We start from the raw sequence: 16,982 nt of genomic DNA, 5'->3' as shown, positions 1-16,982 counted from the left end.
TAACCATAAATGAGCTCATTCGTAGAAATAAGACTAGATGTTTGTCAATATGTGATTGGTTACCGAAGTTTATCGATTCGTGTTGTTCTTATTTGTCAGAACTTCTCACAGTGCCCCAAAGACAGAGCATAAGCCTAAAACATTTACAAATGGACGAAATTTGCAGCCTCCCGCAAGCTATCAATAAAGTATCACAACAGACAGTTTGTATGTTATGACAGTTTGCACTGTGATAAGTTCAAAAGTTTCCTGCAATGTATAAGAGTAAATACGGAAGAAGCTAGTGCACACGTGACATCGAGACTATTTACAGAAACAATATTGCCACAAGAAATTATATGTAACATACACTTGGATTTTTTAAAGATAAATCAAGGGTTATTGCGTAAAAATACAAAATAGAAGTATTTTTTTTAAACATCATTGTAATTTCTTTATTTACAGACAGGTTTTTATGAAACTAGTACATTTGGTGGAAGAAGGGCCAATCCCACTCCTCCATGAAAAATGAGTTTTTTGGTTGAAGTGTAAGCTAGTGTCGTATAGTGTTACTCATTGAACTAAATGTTTAGTGGGATATGCAATAGTGTTTTGTATCTACCTACGTTACTTACTGTTAGATTTTTCTACATCAACATTACTTTAATTTCATTTTTCTCCAAATCACAAAATTGTGAGATAGGCCCTTCTTCCATTGATCATTTCATTTAGAAATACCAGCATTTGAAGTTATAAGTCCATCTGGACACAAGCATTCTCAGCACATTTCTTAAACGAACTGGTACGTTCGCCTACCTCCCCCCCCAAAATGGGAAAGTCGTTGATCACATCGACTATATTGTTGCTTACAGTTCATCCAAATTTCCTCTTGTAAACCTCCTCCTTATCCCAGCCTCAGAGCATTACAGGTGTTAAATCTGAGCGGTGGGCCTTCTAGTCGTGAACACCACGTCTCCCACGTGTAATTTATTCGTCTTGCTTTGGATATGGAGGGGGAGAGGAGGGGGAGATGTACAAATATGATTGAAAATGACCGATATTAGGTTCGTATAAATAGTTTTCGAGGTCGCTGAGATGAAAAGTGACACTACCGATGCCGTTTAAATCCAAATTCAGCCCATAATTGTAATATTTAATCTTTATTTATATAGATTACTTTTTACTTATATACTTTATATGTGTATATAAAATAATGACAGATTTAGGAAAGGCGGAAGGCTCCTTATATTGGCGGGTTTTGCCTTCCTTCCAAACAATACCTGAAATGATCCAAACTGCAGTTAGTCATCTATTTACGACTGACACGACTGGCGATCACCCGCATTTATGACCGGTTTAAAGGTTCGGATAGGTTATTTATCAATGACCTGTAACAATAGTAACAGAAATAATACTATTACTAACATAACAGTAATAATAAGTAGGAATATATATTATATATATATATATATATATATATATATATATATATATATATATATATATATATATATATATATATATATATATATATATATATATATATATATATAACATATATATATATATATATAACTAGTTACTAACATTATAGATATACGTCATTCTGTACGAATTCTGATTCACTGTAACCGCAGTCTAAATCGCTGGCCGAGGTGATTGATGAAAATCATAATGTGTAGTTAAGATTCTACCCGAAAGACTTGCGATCGGGGCAGTCGTAACAGAAGTCGGTCGTAATTTGATGACTTAAATATGATGGTCGTACATAAACTCCCAACGAGAATTGAACCCGAGTCTCTCGTGAAGGAGATACATAGGTCAACCATATATTTAAGAGACAGCTTTACTTGAATTTAAATGTTCGCAACAGAATTATTAAACAAAATTATATCACTTTTGAGCTTAATATTTTTCCATTACAATTTTCAACCTTGGTAATATAATAGTAAAATATTAGGTACAATCTAAACCCTTTATTTAGATAACCTACCATTTTTCAAAAGAATATATATATGAAACTCTGTAAATGCTGATTGTAGTTTATTTCATCCTCACGTAATAAATTTACTGTGAAAATTAATGTGTTTTTAGTATTTATTGCGAATTACAAGCGCCATAGGATTTATCTTCCACTTCTCATGTTTTATGTTCGACAGCCATTCCAGCAAAATGCTAACACCTAACATTCTTTATGACCATGGATTTTGAAAACAAATGGCACATAGATGAGCTGCTTTTTTTTTTAACGTTAAACATAAATAGTATGTCCAACTCTTTGTAGGTTTAATGTTTACAGTTTTACTTATTTACATTTCTACAAGAAGGGAAATTTTGTTAATTTTTTTCCTCTTATTTCGACATGAAATAAATGTTCACCTGCTCACCTGTGAAAATTCATGAGAACAGTACTTAACAGAACTCTAAAGAGAATGAGCATACTTTTTTTATACATATATTTTAAAGGTATATATATTTATAGTAAATTAATGAATACAGTACGTTTTCTCCCCTTTTTTAGGCAGAACAAAGCTGGAAAATTATGTAGTTTTAAACCCAACTCCTCACAGAGCAAAGCAGTTATGACCAACTTATATATAAATGTTAACCCTATTGTAGATAAGTTTGTCAGGGGGAGATTTTGTCGAATTATTACCAGCTTAGAATTTGCATGGCTCTAAATCTGGATTTGGTCCCCGAGCCGCAAGTAGTAATTTTGGTGTAATCCGAAGCGAGGAAGTTTTATGAGCTTAGATGTTAACAAGTATGCAAGGGAATAGGGAACCAAGTGTTATCTGTTTTAGACGTAAAGTATACTAGATATGGTATATATATATATATATATATGGGGAAAGTATGTAACGTAGAGAGAGTGGGTGTTGAATTTTTATAGAGGCTTCACGTATCGGAATCTCGCAAAAAGAAAGAATCAGTGAATTATTATATCACGCATCGCATACGCAACGAATACAAATTGCTTGTAATTAACTTTTTTTCTCTTCTGAAGCATCAGTCTGTGTTTTTCATTTTTTCCAAAAAGAATCAGCCCTGCTATATGTTACTATGAGAAGACGCTAATCTATTTGTTCTCAAACACTGTATTCTGTATTAATCTTTTATTTTCATGATTTATATACAAGCTATAGTAATTGGGCATACTCCAATTACATAATTTACTAACGAGGAACTGTGTGCTCGTTATTGATAATTATTATAATTATTCTCGTAATTGAGTAGGAAAGATAATGTAAAACCCAGAAAATAGAAGAGATGGGTGCTAAGGAAAATCTCTTCACATATATGTACACTCATGTCCAAAATTATTGTCGCATGTCTATAAATATGTTGTGGTAGGAATATCATTTGATAACGAATTCGCCCTGTATTTCTTATAATGTTAGTACGTGTATAATCGGCAAAGACGTGTATGTGGTAAATTTCATGTCAAAAGAGTAGTAAATAAGAACAATAAAACGAAAATAAAACTTTCTTCTCCATTTAGCGACATTTTGTTTTACTCACTCTAATTTTCCTATTTATAATTCTTTTCCTATAAAAGTTATCACAAATATACATTTCCTGGTTATACACATAGGATCAGTATTAAAAGTACCCTGAAAAATCATTGTCAAATTATATTCTTACAAGAAGACAGTTATAGATATGCTACAATCATTTTGGACATGTATTATAAGTATGGTTGGGGTTTCAAAGATCATTGTTTTTTTTTTCTTTTAATCTCTTTTTTGTCCGTGATTATGCTGTACAGGCTAAAGGAAAAGAGAGAATAGTATATGATGAAATGAGTATGTGAGAGAAAAGGGGAGAACTCTGGGGAGACTCACAGAAAGAACGTTGTCCACCAGAAACCGGTAAGACCTGGGATCTAACCGGGACTTCTCGTGCCTGGGATAATCATTTTACCACTGTACTACCGTGGCCCGGAGATTCATAATAAAGAATGGGATATATACTGCATACAATGTTGCTTGGTATTGGGACAGAAAGTTATTGTTTATGGTCTGGAAGGGAAAGCTTTTTAAACATTGACCACGTCTGAGCTGGTTAGAATAACAATAAGTCATTATTGATTTGTGCAGTTTTGTATGTGACTATGTTGTAAGAAGTGTTTGTTTATTATGTTTTGTTATGTATTTATTTATTATTATATAATGTATTAATATATAGTGTATATAATGTATTAACTTCTGAAGTTATATTAAATTACACACAGAATATCTCAGATTAAATTAAAACAAGGTGGACACGGTAATTTAGTAGTAGAGCGCTTACTTCATGTATGTGGGGTCAGAGGTTCGATCCTCACCCAAGTAAGTTTGTAGTGGACAACATTGTGTCCGTGGGTTTTCTCAGGGTATTCCCGTTTCCTCCCTCCTTCTCATTCTACCAATTCTTCCATCATCATTCAGTTGATTTAATTATCCGTCCCCCGTAGACTCAAGGGTATAAACGTGGAGCGTTAAACTGAAAGATTTCGTCACAAATTAAAACAACACTTTTTCCGATAATATTTAAATCCAAACTTTCCCAATACTCTCTCTTTACTTTCAACTAAGCCTTTGCTTAGAGTTACAACTCCATAAACATATAGTTTCTTACTTTTATTTCCACCTTACTGTGGACCTCACATATTATCAGTTCTTGTACTCTATTCTTATGTAACTGTACTTTACGTGCTATGTATAACCGATTTCCTTATTGAATTTTCTATTACTGATATAGTGAATAACAAATTTTATAACTGTCGTGAAACACCATCGATATTAACTGCACTAATATATCTATCATTTCATTTAACTATTGTGTCATTTTAACAAAAGGACTTCAAAGAACCAAGATAGATATATATAGTGAAAAAGTGTTATTGTCTCCAATATGTTAAATCGAAACTCCCTTAATCCATAATCTCTGTGTTCTGACACGTACACAGGAATTTATTTCGGGAGGTGTCTAAAACATTTGTAGGGGTCGAAATTCAATATGAGGATAAATTATATGAAAATGTGTAATATCACTCTTTAAGATTATATTAAATTTAAAGAAAAGTAGGACTGTTCCACTTTCTGTGTCCATTCTTGTTTCCTCGTAAGATGTAGATCCGCCCCTCACACAGCCTTGGCTGTTTATAGGGACATTAAATTCACACAAAAAAAACCAACAACAAAATTAAGTTCTTTCACAGAAACAAGCGTTCTATTTACTGGTTATGGTGAGTTTAGAGTTAGCGTCGCTGACCATTGACAATACCAGTAGCTGATCCACCCCAGAGCCGGAGAGCCTACGCACCCCCTTTTTTGGGGGACAAAATTATTTTAAGGTATTATTTATGTATTTTTAAAAGTTTGTCGGAAACTCATGATATACCTATCATAATCTGAGTTTCGGACCCACCACCAGTTTTTACCTTCTAGATCCGCAATTGGACCCTACAGTAAATATCCTACAGGCTACAGTGTTCTACCATCAGAGCCTCTTTCAACTATGTCATTTTTGTTTTCTTCAACTTCAGCTAACATTTCCCCATATTAGTTTTCCGCTCTACGTTATTCTATCTGCAATACATTTTCCTTTATTAGCTTTTAAAATGTGGGATGTTTTTAGGGATAACTCTGTATGAGTGATTCCATTTCAAATCGTCCAGGGTGGTCCACACGACTGTCTCAGATTTAGTTCATTTTTTAAAATAAGAAACTACATACAAAATTATTAGACCCATGTTTTTTCTTTTTGCTGAAAAAAATTTTTTCTTGGACATACAGCCTTCCAAAATGGCCGCCCTCCTCTCAGATTGCTCGAAAAACTGAAAAACATGTCAAATTAAAAGTTTTGTTGTAGAGAAACGAGTGTACTTAGTAACGTAATCGCAATAGCAGGAAGAGTATAAAGTTGTATGTTTCGTTGGAGGGCCAAAATTCGTCTATTGGTCCAATAGGAATCGCGCAATTCACTCACAATGTTGCCAATTTTGATGAAATTTGTCCTAACTTCAAACCTTTCTTTTTCTGTCCTCACGAGCAATATCAACCATCTGCTTCTAGCATCGAAATCTACTCCATAAGGTCTCTTGAAAATGTAAAGGACTTACGTTTCTGATTATTACATCCCACGTTATAGCATGATGAAAAGCTGAAAATTGCATTAAGACACCATGTTTGGACGCCATTTTCTCAAAAACCCCACCTTTTAAAAATCTGAATTTTTTACATGTATTGGAGAAGTACCTAATTATTTAAAATCCGTTAACCGTTCATGCGGCTGCAGCCCCTAACATTCGCAATTAATTATTGAAATTTCGATTTTTGTACTTGCTATGTAAATATTTCCTATGGGCATTTAGGTCCTATACACAAGGCGATTTGAAAGGGAGTATGAAAATTTTGAGAGTAGAATCCTGACATCAAATCCAGTAGAAAAGTTCCTATAAACATGAGTCGAATTCCGCTTAGTTTTCGAGTTACAGGGTTTCCAACTCGGGATGAAAAATCGGTTCGGGACAATAGAAAATGAAATATATATTTCGCGTTAAATCAGAAACTGTGTGTTAAAGCTTTGATAAAGTTCAGAAAGTTGATTTGTATCAATATGATGATTTTTATGTGCGTTGCAATTCAGTTGGCAGTGTTGCCAACTTGCTAGAACTTTTATTTGTTTCCAAATGACACTACGTGGATTTTATTTGATATTTGGTATTCATTAGTGATTGCCAGCATCATACGAAGCACAATTTTCCCTCACATCACCACAGTTTTCGAAAACTTACATGTATTTCATTAAAAGGTTTTATCTCGTGCGTTATTGATAGTTTGTGTGATTCGGTGTCGTGATCATCGTCCTCGTGTTCTCTTAAACCATGAAAAATTGTTTACACTGGTAGCATGACATTGTAATGCACTAGTTAAGTGTTTGTGTGAATAACAATGGGGAAGTCCTATTACATTAAGAACGGTATTAAATGTGTTGATTATGCTAAAGGCCGTAAGGTGATTGTGCACAGAAGGAATTCTAGACAAAAACTTTATCTTGCGGTAAAATATATGGATTGCGTACAGCGTGTGAGCCCAAACGTACTATTAGGGGAGGATGATTATTTGTGTCTTGTACACAAGGCGATTTGAAAGGCAGTATGAAAATTTTGAGATGTGAATCCTTCACCGTAGTCTAGGTTTCACCGTTAACGTCCGTTTTAATGGGGATACATTCATGTTTAGCATGTTAACTATCTGGTTAATGGTTTCCAAGTCTACATTCAGAGGAACAAATTCTTTATCTTGCTGGTGCATAATTTCATATTTACATCTTCTTTCGTGATCACCAATACATCACACACATTCACGTTGTTCACGGTAAATATTCAAAGCACCCTTTACACGAATAATCATCCTCTCCTAATACTACGTTTTGGCAGACGCGCTGTACGCAATACATATATTTTACCGCAAGATAAAATGTTTGTCAAGAATTCTTTCTGTACACAATTATCTTATGCCTTTTAGAATCATCAACACATTTAATACGGTCCTTACTGTAATACACTGAGAAAAAAATTGTAGGTGGTAACTTAAAAAGATAGGTTACATGCGTAATTCCTGTATTTTTTGGACAACGTACAGCAGAGGTATAACTGAAAATGCATGTTTTATAATACTTACTGTATAAGTGTTCCATCTATACGTACTTTCTGTATGAAACAATGTAGGCGGTCAGGATCTCAGATACAAATGGACGTATATAACATATAGCTGGCGAAGGTAACATAAGTATATACATGTGATATACGGAAAACTGTTAGATGTCAGACATCCTGCAACAGCATTATGTAACATCTAAGGGCAGTGCCTATGTAGCATACGGATAATGTATACTCCGTACTGATTTCTATAGTAAGCAAGAGGATACCGTATATTTGTACGGAGAGCGGATTTTTCTCTGTGTAGGACTTCCCCATTGTTATTCACACAAACACTGTAACTAGTGCACTACAATGTCATGTTACCAGTGAAAACAATTTTCATGGTTCCAGAGAACACTAGGGCGATGTTCACGACACCGAATCTCGTAATAAACTGTTTCGTGGTTGCAGCGGAACTTCTTGATTAAGTTCGAACTTAATGCGTGGAGTTACGAAAGGTTTTGCGATAATAAAACATACTTTTCTTCTTCATCTTTATCATTATTATTATTATTATTATTTTATTATTATTATTATTATTATTATTATTATTATTATTATTATTATTATTATTATTATTATTATTATTATTATTATTATTATTACAACTTACACAGACGTTGTTTTTATTCGACATTTTGGTTTTACTAATGATGGTGTACATCAAGTGAAATTCACACGTAATGTTGCAAACTATCAATAACTCATGAGATAAACCTTTTAATGAAATACATGTAAGTTTTCGAAAACTGTGGTAATGTGGGGAAAATAATGCTTCATGTGATGCTGGAAATCACTAATGAATACCAAATATCAAATAAAATCCACGTAGTGTCATTTGGAAACAAATAAAAGTTCTAGCAAGTTGGCAACACTGCCAACTGAATTGCAACGCACATAAAAATCATCATATTGATACAAATCAACTTTCTGAACTTTATCAAAGCTTTAACACACAGTTTCTGATTTAACGCGAAATATATATTTCATTTTCTATTGTCCCGAACCGATTTTTCATCCCGAGTTGGAAACCCTGTAACTCGAAAACTAAGCGGAATTCGACTCATGTTTATAGGAACTTTTCTACTGGATTTGATGTCAGGATTCTACTCTCAAAATTTTCATACTCCCTTTCAAATCGCCTTGTGTATAGGACCTAAATGCCCATAGGAAATATTTACATAGCAAGTACAAAAATCGAAATTTCAATAATTAATTGCGAATGTTAGGGGCTGCAGCCGCATGAACGGTTAACGGATTTTAAATAATTAGGTACTTCTCCAATACATGTAAAAAATTCAGATTTTTAAAAGGTGGGGTTTTTGAGAAAATGGCGTCCAAACATGGTGTCTTAATGCAATTTTCAGCTTTTCATCATGCTATAACGTGGGATGTAATAATCAGAAACGTAAGTCCTTTACATTTTCAAGAGACTTTATGGAGTAGATTTCGATGCTAGAAGCAGATGGTTGATATTGCTCGTGAGGACAGAAAAAAAAAAAGGTTTGAAGTTAGGACAAATTTCATCAAAATTGGCAACATTGCGAGTGAATTGCGCGATTCCTATTGGACCAATAGACGAATTTTGGCCCTCCAACGAAACATACAACTTTATACTCTTCCTGCTATTGCGATTACGTTACTAAGTACACTAGTTTCTCTACAACAAAACTTTTAATTTGACATGTTTTTCAGTTTTTCGAGCAATCTGAGAGGAGGGCGGCCATTTTGGAAGGCTGTATATCGAAGGAAAATTTTTTTCAGCAAAAAGAAAAATATGGGTCTAATAATATTGCATGTAGATCCCATATAAAAAAAATAAATGAAATCTGAGACTATGATGGGGACCAATTGTGGTTTGCCTGGACGATTTGAAATGGAATTGGTCGTATATAATCTGATAATGACATGAGCAGAATCAAGTAATATACAATATAAGGTAGTTCCGGGCTGTGATAACGTTCTCATTGAATCCCTCTTGGTGACATAACATGGAAAAATCACAACCAAGGAAACTAACATCTAATACCCTAACTTGAATATTCGAACCACTCAATGTTTCCATTTTAATGCTTATGGAAGTAATTTGCAATGTGATCACCTTTAAAATTATTTTCAAAACAATAATATATTCAACTACTCAGATAGTATTCAAACACACTAGGATCAATCAAATGATGGTGATTAAGAGAAGTTAAGTACATTTATATCTAATGATCTACCATCTCGTTTCCACAACAGCCTTAAATTGACTTATGTAGTTGCTTCCTAAATAACATGGCAGGATATGCCGTATATATGCTATACTTAACCGTGGTTGGACAAGCAAGGTAATGTTTTTTAATGTATGGCGCTGTTGATGCTTCCTTTCCAGTTTTTCCACCAGATAACGCCACGAAATTGATATTAAATAGGCTGATTCCGGAATCCCCTCAGCAGAAAACTTATTTCCAACCAGTCTTCGTAAATTAAAGGAAAATATCCCGAATCAAGGGAAATTTGGTTTCAAAACTTAGCAAATAGGGAAAAAGGAATTTTTAAAAAGGCAAAATGTTGAAATCCAATAATATAGCAGTGTTGAGTTTGAAACCAAATTTTATGGCCGCGTTTTCTTTCTTAATTCTATTGAGAAGAATCGATAAGTATCAGTTCTCTTTAGGAGCTTTTGAAGGTTTTTGCTTATTTGAAATCTGAAGTAAAATGACCTAGACCTTTAAAAGTAATGATGTGAGAATGATAATTTTAAATATTACGTTTGTAGTTAAAAATATTTTTTTTTAAGAATTTCTTTAAAGCAAAGGGTCCCAAACTCGTTTACCTGGCCCTCCCCTTGAAAAATATTAAATATTTTACATCTTCTCCCAGTTCGTTTGTTATAAGTGCTTTTCGTGTGTGCATTTTCAAATGTAGCATTAAATTTTCAGATGTTCAGTGGATAAGACAACGTTTTGAAACCTTTGTTATACAGTGAAATAGTATTTACCACTAATTGTTTTCATCATTTAGTTTAAAAAAAAAATAATTTTCACCTTTAGTTTTTAATAATGTAAACATTTTGAATAGGAAAAGGAAAGATAAAATATTAAACACGTTGGATATGTGAACATGGTTAAAGCTAAATGGTGAAAGTGATTACAAGTTGTACTTTATTCAAAAATTCACAGTTAATTTCTGTTAATGGCTTGCATCACTTATCTTCCCCCCTTTACTTCCTTAGCCCCATCCTCCAGGTAGGGAAACACTTCTTTGAAGGAAGCATGAAAATACAATGGTTGTGAACACTTCAGTGTTCCCTACGTCTTCAACTGACGAAGAATTTCTTTCTTGTTTACTGCAAAGTATTTCTTTAGAAATGTCAGTTAATTTGCTTCCTCCACCAACAACAAACGTTGATAGGAACTTACGTAATGTAACCTCATTTTATTTTATACCATACGCAAAGAATGAGATTGTTAAGCCTTAGAGCTTAAATTCACTTCCAGGTACTCTACAAGTATTTCAATTAAATTTTAACCAACTTCAACAATTAACAAACTAAGTAAAATCTAACTAAAAAGACCAAATTTTTATGTCGTTCTCAGGAAATTAGTCATAGAAACTGTACCAACACCAGGCTTGCTAACCATAAGATAATTCATCTTGATTTACGATAATTTAAGCTTTAAAGCTATATACAATTATGCCTTTACGATAAAAGGTAAATAATACAATAATTTTAGAATTCACACTTATTTGCAATTTTTGAATGTTCAAATGAACTGTAGATGTGCATTAACCCCTTACCGCATGCCGTGCCATAGGTATATATGGCACCTACTCTTTTTTCACTTTAGCTTTTTTTTTTTTGTGATTTATCAAAGGCATCAAATGACTGTTTTGTCTGCTGTGTGAGATATTGACGTGTATGCATAAGAGATTTTGGTGTTATCTGGCATGTTCTTTGTGAGTTGTAAGTATGTCATATATGGCACTTACTTATTTCTCGTCGGAATTAAGTGAAAAAATCTAAAATTCAACTTTTAATTCATTTTTCAAGTTCCTATATGAGTATTTCCAATATTGATTATTTTTTCGCTAAAAGAAACAAATTATGCAGAAAGAAATTAAATAATTATAAAACAGAAACATTTAGGTATATAACAGTCATTCCTTCTAAAATAAATCAGTAACGATTTGAGAATCGACAAAGGCAACGCTGCATTCATTCTTTAACTTCAATTGTGTTTACGAGGAGTGAAAATAATTGTTGTTCATACTAGTATTATCATGATATCTTATTGAACAAGCTTATTTAATTCAACTTCACTCTCAAAGCAAGACAATTTATAATGTCATATCTCTTTCATTTCAGACAACATATAATATATTATAAAAATATAACAACTGCATGTTTCATTGTAACGTCAGGGGTCTCACAGGGCACAAACCTTGGTCCATTATTATTCTTAATTTTTATAAAGGATCTCCCAAATGTACTACCAAATTGTACTAAATTATTATTTGCTGATGATGTAAAACTCTATCGAAGAATTTCCCAGCCCTCCGATGCTCTCGCACTACAAGAAGATCTAAGCGCACTACATACTTGGTGTATATCGAACAAACTTAATCTTAACATTAAAAAATGTAACGTTATTACATTTACAAAGAAAATTGATAACCTAAAATTTAATTACAGTATAAACAACACTCCCGTACAAAGAGTTGACACTGTAACTGATTTAGGGGTCACTATTAGCTCCAACTTTTCCTTCAATAAGCATATCAATCGCATTGTTAGTGAAGCCTACAGAAACCTCGGCTTCGTAATCAGACTTGGCTTTGACTTTTCAAATACTAATGTTCTTAAAACCCTGTTCAATAGTTACGTTAGATCCAAACTTGAGTACTCTTCAATCATATGGCATCCCAACAGTCAGAAAAACAAAGCGATTCAATCTCGTTTTGTGAGGTACTTAACTTATAAGGAAACCGGACTATATCCAACATTCGAAAACTATACCGACCTCCTTCGTAAGCACGATATCTCATCTCTCGAAGATAGACGTACCATCCAACTCTTGATTTTCTTAATGAAACTATTGCAACATAACATAGACTCTCAGTATTTACTATCCCAGATAGAATTACATATTCCAGGTAAACGCACGCGTCCTAGAAATATTATTTTGCATTTACCTACAGCTAGAACAAATACGCTATACATGTCACCTATTAGGAGAATGTGTTATATTTTTAACTCCTATGCTGAAAGTCATCCTGAACTTGACATATTTACTACAAACGATCGTTCTCTAAGAACTATTGTGCAATCTTACTGATGACTCATTAATTAAAATGGCCATATCTATAAATGTGTATTTGTAATTATGTAAGTGAATTCACGCATACTCTAATTATATACAAACTGACTAGGTCACTATCATCAGGTAATATACCTGTTGTGATCTATATGTAACCATAAATAAATAAATAAGAATTTAAAAAATGGTGATTGGTGAGGACAGTGACGCCGATTTGGAGTTGGAAACTGAATATTACTATATAAGTTTATTATATATATTATTTGTATTATTAGCAGTATTACGATTATCACGTGCATAACGGAAATACGATGATTTTTTATTATATTCGATAATTCCAAAGACTAAAATCGATAATTTTGTTATCTGCCGTTGGCAACACTGACCAACACTGATTCTTAGTGTTCGTCAAAGCAGGGGCAAAAAACTAGCTGCACGTTCTGGTTTGGTTTCCAAATGAATAGTGATATATATATTCAATCGTTTATATTCCCGTTCTTACAAAATAACATGAAATTAAATCATATGATGATATACCATGTACTTGTCGAAGTGAAGCTAAATAGTGTTTCAGTGGTCTAATCACTGCGAAGTTTAAATAACAGTAATTATACGATATCTTCAAATAGATAAAAGGTAATCGAAAAGTGAAGCAAGAGCGCGCTAGACAATATTATTTTGCATTAGGTACCGTTATCACGAGTCATGTAGTTGCTTTCCTTTTGCAGCCATTTATAAACTTGAAAATAAATGCCGATTTTAAAATAGCTGGGAATCGAAAGCTGATAAATGAACCGTGATAACGGTATCTCATGTAAAATAATATTGTCTAGCGAGCTCTTGTTCCACTTTGCGATTATCTTTTATCTATTTGAAGACTAGCAGCGTTCACCCCGCTTCGCTGCGGTCACCCCGGAACGCAATAAACTTTGTTACTTAGATAATTTTTACTCTTTCGCTTTCAAGTGATATGATAAAAACCATAGAAGATTGCAGTAAATCTTAACATTATATCGCCTGTCATTTATGTTAACCCGCCCCGCTTCGCTGCGGTCATCCCGGTGCTGGCATATTGTAAAAGTGTCTGTAAAAATAAGCAAATCAATTAAAAAATTTTAAACAGAAGATTCAAGCTATTTTCCGCTGTATATCGCCTGTCATTTATGTTAACCCGCCGAGTGACACGGTCATGCGGGTTGCATATAAATACGTTTATTTTTACCTATGATGAACTAATAACAAAGGATTTGTGGACACCTGAATGGTCAATTATCTCAAGACACTGGTAATTGAAAATTAAAGTGATATGATAAAAACCATCTAGGGTCCAAATCCTAATAACCCCCCAAAAATGAAAGAAATTGGTTCAGCCGTATTAGCGTGATGAGCGGACAAAGGATTTTGTACGTTCTCTTTTATATATATAGATATCACATAATTTACTGTAAAATTAGCGGTATTTTAATTTCGCCGTGACGAGGCCTCGTAACTGTTATCTTTAATAATTTTCGTCAGAAACAGTAAGCCAATAGGAAAAGAAATACACTATGGACTGTACATTTGAAAAAAAAAATGAATCGACATTCAATTGACTTCATGGAAAGCATTGTGATCAGATTGAACGCCATGAAAATACGTTTCCCAGTGTATTGAACCATGAGTGAATTAGCGTTAAAGAGTGAGGAATGGGAGACTGGTGAAGTGTAATTTCAACAATACACACACCCTGTTGATCATTGTTTGGTATCCAAGTATTGTAGAGTCTACTTGATGGGTAATTATAGGAACAACCCATTGAAATGGCTCTTCCCCGAACTCCTCTTGTCCTTCTAAAATACATTTCCACTTTCATGAACAAAAGGATGGCTTCAAGCTAGGACGACATTGTTCACCTGAGTCAGCAAATCATTGTCCCATTTGATTTGGTTTACTACACGGTTCAAATATTGACGAATATACAGTATGCTTCTTTTTTTTTTTTTTTTTTTTTAAAAAAATATCTAATTTCAATCAATTATGTTTCACAGTAGAAGTGCATCTCAGCTACAAAAGTAAATTACAAATTATTAAATAGGTTGGCAAGTTTCACATAATATTATTTACAAATACTCTGTGTCCTCTCCACCTGCTGAATTGACAACATTAAATTGGTAGGTGAACTTGTTTTGCATGCATTTGAGAGCTTTTTCCTCCCAAGATATTACTGTACAGTGGCGTAATTTCAGATTTTGGAGGGTGGATAAGATGCTCCACCGTCATAAGAATTTATCGCCTTTTATTACTATATTAGTACATAATCGATTTAAAAAAATATGGACCTCTCAAATGTCACATGCTTAATACTACATTTGTACAATGGGAGTAGTTTCAGATTGTAATGAATTGATGCCGAATTGCCTGTTGTATTGACATGGTTAATTAGAATCTTAACCAATACGAGGACAATAATATGTTTCAAATTAGAACAAAAAATTAAACTTAACGACAAATTACTTCATTTTCATATTAATCCCCACTCCCTTTTGTGGTTCTTAAACTTCGATACTCAACTCTATATTATAAGTCTTATGAATAAAGTTATCAAACATCCCGCTTTGATTGGAACTGTTCCGGTTAGAAGGTTCTCGTCTCGGCATGCCGTCGGTTTACATTTTGTCCTGGTTTTCAGTTGAAACAATATATTTACACCTTTTTTTGTGTGCTCTATCTCCATTTAAGTATACTAAAATATACTTTATAATTTCATATACATGTACACTCATGTCCAAAATTATTGTCGCATGTCTATAAATATGTTGTTGTAGGAATATAATTGATAACGAGTTCGCCCGGTATTTCTTATAATGTTACTATGTGTATAATCGGCAAAGACATGTATGTGGCAAATTTCATGTCTAAAGAGCAGTAAATAAGAACAGTAGAACGAAAATAAAACTTTCTTCTGCAGCAACATTTTGTTTTACTCATTCGAATTTTCGTATTTATAATTCTTTTCGTGTGAAATTTACCACAAATATATATTTCTCGATTACACACATAGTATTAAAAGTACCCTACAAAATCATTATCAAATTATATTCTTACAAGAAGACAGTTATAGATATGCGACAATCATTTTAGACATGAGTGTACATTAACATCTACATTAGTTATCTTGAATTATTATAGTATGCTTGAGTATAGCTCAGAAGCTGAAGCCACGTTCATCGGGTCCTGACCCTCACCCCCACTAAAAAAGTCAGTAACTCTACATGTATTAGTACACTTTCTTCATGAAACTATATTTGCCTAGCAGAGAAATTAGTGATTTATCCTAATAATTTTATCTTATACTTCTGAGAATATAAGTGAAAGTACTTGACAACTGCTTATCGTCTTTTAGGGTATGGAATTAAGACGTAATGTGTTGTAATATTGGACCTCTTCCTAACTTTGGACCCCTTCCAATAAAAATTTCAGGGAGCGCGCCTAACATATCTAGAGTCGCCATTCATGGTATACAATTCATATATGACCTTTCGTCTGCCTGTTGAGCAAATATCAAAGCAAACACTGAGAAAGAAACTACTTCTTGTTATATATATATATAATTCATCATCCATAAAATGGGTCACATCTCTGGCTTTATACATCCCTTGAAACTGGAAGCGGCAAATTAAAGCATTTCCGGTTTTAATATTGTATCTCCGTAGAGCCTATATTTTAAAAAATACAATTTTATTTTATGTAGACACAGTCTCTCAAGAATAGGTCACATATCCCAATTATGTTTTTTACTGAAAACGAATTCCAACATTTACGACTTCTAGTACTAATATTGCAACTCCATAGTTTGGAAGTCGCTGACAGTTTCACATTGAAAAATAATACCTATTTGTTTAAACACTAGCGTTGATTAGCCGCTTTGCTGGCTTGAAATAAAAACTTTAAACGCGTAATTCCTTTATATATTTTCCGCTCCCCCTTCCTCAAGTTGTAGGGCTGAATTTGGATTTAAACAACATCGGAAG

The 16,982-nt window shown here is 33.4% G+C and overlaps 1 protein-coding gene across 1 annotated transcript in view; it reads right to left on the bottom strand.

The window, feature by feature from the left end:
- LOC145662479 (uncharacterized) overlaps positions 1-16,982 on the bottom strand; it is a 713,631-nt gene that overhangs the window by 190,164 nt on the left and 506,485 nt on the right. The gene's annotated exons all lie outside the window — the stretch shown is intronic.

This window comes from Thermobia domestica, chromosome 10, assembly GCF_964235325.1.
Source record: "Thermobia domestica chromosome 10, izTheDome1.hap1.1, whole genome shotgun sequence".
Taxonomy (NCBI): domain Eukaryota; kingdom Metazoa; phylum Arthropoda; class Insecta; order Zygentoma; family Lepismatidae; genus Thermobia; species Thermobia domestica.
This window is presented reverse-complemented; position numbering and strand designations above follow the sequence as displayed.